This window comes from Suncus etruscus, chromosome 9 (assembly GCF_024139225.1).
Source record: "Suncus etruscus isolate mSunEtr1 chromosome 9, mSunEtr1.pri.cur, whole genome shotgun sequence".
Taxonomy (NCBI): domain Eukaryota; kingdom Metazoa; phylum Chordata; class Mammalia; order Eulipotyphla; family Soricidae; genus Suncus; species Suncus etruscus.
Window position 1 is genome coordinate 6,028,966 of NC_064856.1, and position 3,487 is coordinate 6,032,452.

The following is a 3,487-nucleotide window of genomic DNA, read 5'->3' on the forward strand; positions in this document are numbered from 1 at the left end:
TCAGACCAGTGGGTCTAGGCTAGGCATGCACCCGGAATCTGAGACAAAGTTCAGGAGTCTAAGGGCCTTACTTTATAGGGCCTTACTTCAAACTCATTATGACATATAGCATATAGCAAAAAGAAACAGGTTCCCATCATAATATCTTATCATCATGATTATAAGGAGTCCAAAATACAGCATTTTTCTTAGCTTGGAACAGGAAAGTTCAACTCAAGTACAGACAGGATGGGCATCTTTAAAACATTCCAGCCACAAGGAAAGCATGAGTATAACCATGTTATAAAACCAGTATAAAATCAAAGCTAAGGATATATATATATATATATATACATATTTCCATTATAATATGATGAGCTGTTTCTTGGGACAGATGGATTGATTTTAGGTACCTATGCCAAATTTCAACTCCAGTAATTTTGGTATTTTTTTCTTAATTAAAAAATGTCTTAAATTTGCAGGGTGGGAGGTGAGAAAATACCAGAAATGCTCAGGACCTGTTTATAGTTCTGTGCTCAGGGGTAATTACTAGTGGTGTTCAGAGGACTGATGAATTTCAAGGGTTGCAGTCAACACGTAAGCATACATAATATCTCTCCTATCCTTCTGGTGGGTTCTAGAATTGTTTTATTGAAAGCTCTCTGTGTTTGATTCTCTTGAACTGAGAAATACAAAATGATTTAACTGATTTATGGTTTTAACATATCAGAGTCCACCACCCTCACAAAGTTCATCTTAAGCAAGTGTTTTTGGGAGTCCTATGAACACAAATTTTCTGCTTATGGTTGCATGTATTTATTAAATTTCAGGTTTTCCTGGTCAGCAGAGGTAAATTAATTCCATACCAAACATTCTGCTTTTTTCTGAAGTGGGAGCAGGAATTGACAATTTGGGGTTTGACAACTAACATGTCGGGAGCCTGTTAGTCAGTCTCATGATAGTATGCTTCAAGGGTGGAGACACCCTGTATCTCTTAGGCCAAGAGAATTTCCTTTCTAATTTCCCCCAATATTTTCTGTGCGTGTGAAAAAAAAAAACCCTACACCCAAAAAATACACACTAAAAAACGCCCCAAAAAACACTTGGGATATTGGTCATGGGAATGTTGCACTGGTGAAGGATATTATATATATATATATATATATATATATATATATATATATATATATATATATATATATATATTAAAAAATCAAAAAAAAGAAAGAAAGAAAAGAAAAGATAAGGCCTCTCAATTCTTACCACAGGCTGCGTTCTTTACACTGACTGTATAAAAAAAGGAGGTACAGTAAACGCACCCCATATACACCTCAAACCAGGCCCTTTGCCTGGTCTGTATTGTGAATTGGGGGACAAAAACAAAAAAACAAATTTGCCACATAAGCCTTCCCATTTTTTCTCTTTTTCTTTCTTTTTACTTTTTCTTCTTTCAAATTTATATTTATAGCTTCTAGATAGGGGCTCTTGCAAGCTTTATTTTTTTTTAACAGAACCATAGAACATGAGTCATTTTGTTCAGCCTCATATTTCTATGGCTTTCTACAAATTGAGAAAAAAAAAAAGGATGGTACCAGGGACAAAGCAGTCTCATGAACAGTGAGTGGAAATAAAAAGCGATCATACCTAAATACCCAACCCAAAGTCAAAGACAATAGAATCAAGAGACCCACACTACAACAAGCTTTACACAAAAGGGACCTGTTACACTAGCAGTCCAGGGGCGAAGGGTAGAGGTATGGGATGCATGCTGGGAACAGTGGCAGAGGAAGGTCAACACCTGTGGTGGGACTTGCCCTAATTCACTGTCACTATGTACCTGAAATATAACTGGAATGACTTGTAAATCACACTGGTATCGATAAAAATTTTTAAAAATTGAAGATGGGGCCCTCATTCATGGTAGCCAAAATCTCAAGAAAAACAGCTGCTCTTCCTAGACTCAATGCCTCTCTTTGATACCCCATGGAAAACCATCCTTCCTCTTGATGGTCATTAGCATTTAGAACAATTTTTGAAATTATTTGCATACCATGATTTGCAAGGTTGTTCATAATACAGTTTTCTCCACAGTTACAAAGTTGTTCATGATTGAGTTTCAGTCATACAGTGTTTCAACCTCCTTCACCAGTGCACATTTCATACCACCAGTATCATGTTTCCCTCCCACCCCCTTTGCCCTCTCTGCTGTTTGCCTCTGTGGCAGAACTTTCTCTTCTACTTCTCTTTCAATCTTTCTCTCTATTATTTTTTCCTTTTAGAAACTATGGTTTGCAATATTGTTACTGAAGAGATATCATACATATCACTTTACCTCCTTTCAGTACCCAGTTCTTGTCCAGATTGCTATTTTCCAACTATCATTGGCATAGCTGTCCTTTCTGTGCCATAACTCTACACCCCACTCTTTATGGCAAACTTCCTACCATGGACTGCTCTTCTTGGCCCCTGTCTTTATTGTCTCTGGATGTCACCATACTATCTTTTTGTAATAGAATTAGAACAATATCTCTACCACTCCATAATGAGTCAACAGGTCACTTAGAATGAAAGCCACTGGGCCTCAATATTCCAAGTTTAAATAATGTGAGCAAAATGATGGTACCAAAGAAATACTCATTATTTATCAACATAGAATATACAGAAAGAAGGAGGGAGAAACAGCAAGCTGTTCATGCAGTATTTCTATTGTGCAGACCCTGAAGGCTTGACAGAAAGACCCCACCACACACACACACACACACACACACACACACACACACACACACACACACAACTTGGGATTCTTGTGGCTTAGTAGGTTGCAGTCTTTGGGGGAAAGAATCAGTCCATTTCTAGTCTGAAAACCTGGCATTGCCTAAGGAAAACTAGATCAATCAGATGGAAGCTTTGTAGGCTTACTAAAGGCATTAGAGAGTACTGAGACCCATGCATGGAAATTCTCTGTGAATTGGTGTCCAGACAGCAAAAAAGCAATATGAGCAATTCAGGGAGGGGGTAGAATGTAATTAATGATACTTCCCAACTCTTAAAAGTTGTTTTTTAATTTATTGATTTAGTCTGTGGTTTATAGTACTATTAATATTGGTTTCTTATGCACATAATTCTAACACTACACCCTTCTCTAGATCTTGGCTCAAAGCCTTCCATTTCTTTCCTCTATTATTATGCCCATGGATACAGATTTCTCATCCTCTCTTAAGACATTCTCAATGTCATCACCTTATCCACCATGCTGATTAGAGTCCTGATTTCTGAACCTAGTGGTCATTTTAACCAGCTTACAGGGGCACTTACTATCAATATTGACAGTTACCCCTTGCATAAGGGCTGGACCCAGAGAGTGTAGTTGGCCTTTCATGCTGGTGTGTGAGGTCTGAGCCTAGGCATCCCTGTGTGGGTCACCCTTTCTGGGAACTCCTCCACTGTGGAGGACTCTAGAGAGAGCACATGGAGAAGGCTGAGACATCTTGCCGACAAGCATTGCCAA

At 38.3% G+C, this 3,487-nt stretch overlaps 1 non-coding gene across 1 annotated transcript; it reads left to right on the top strand.

Moving 5' to 3' along the window:
* The first annotated feature begins 1,225 nt into the window (after positions 1-1,225).
* Positions 1,226-1,358, top strand: LOC126019333 (small nucleolar RNA SNORA51). Its single transcript, XR_007499060.1, has one exon. It is a non-coding gene; the product is annotated as a small nucleolar RNA SNORA51 (small nucleolar RNA).
* Positions 1,359-3,487: the final 2,129 nt, after the last annotated feature.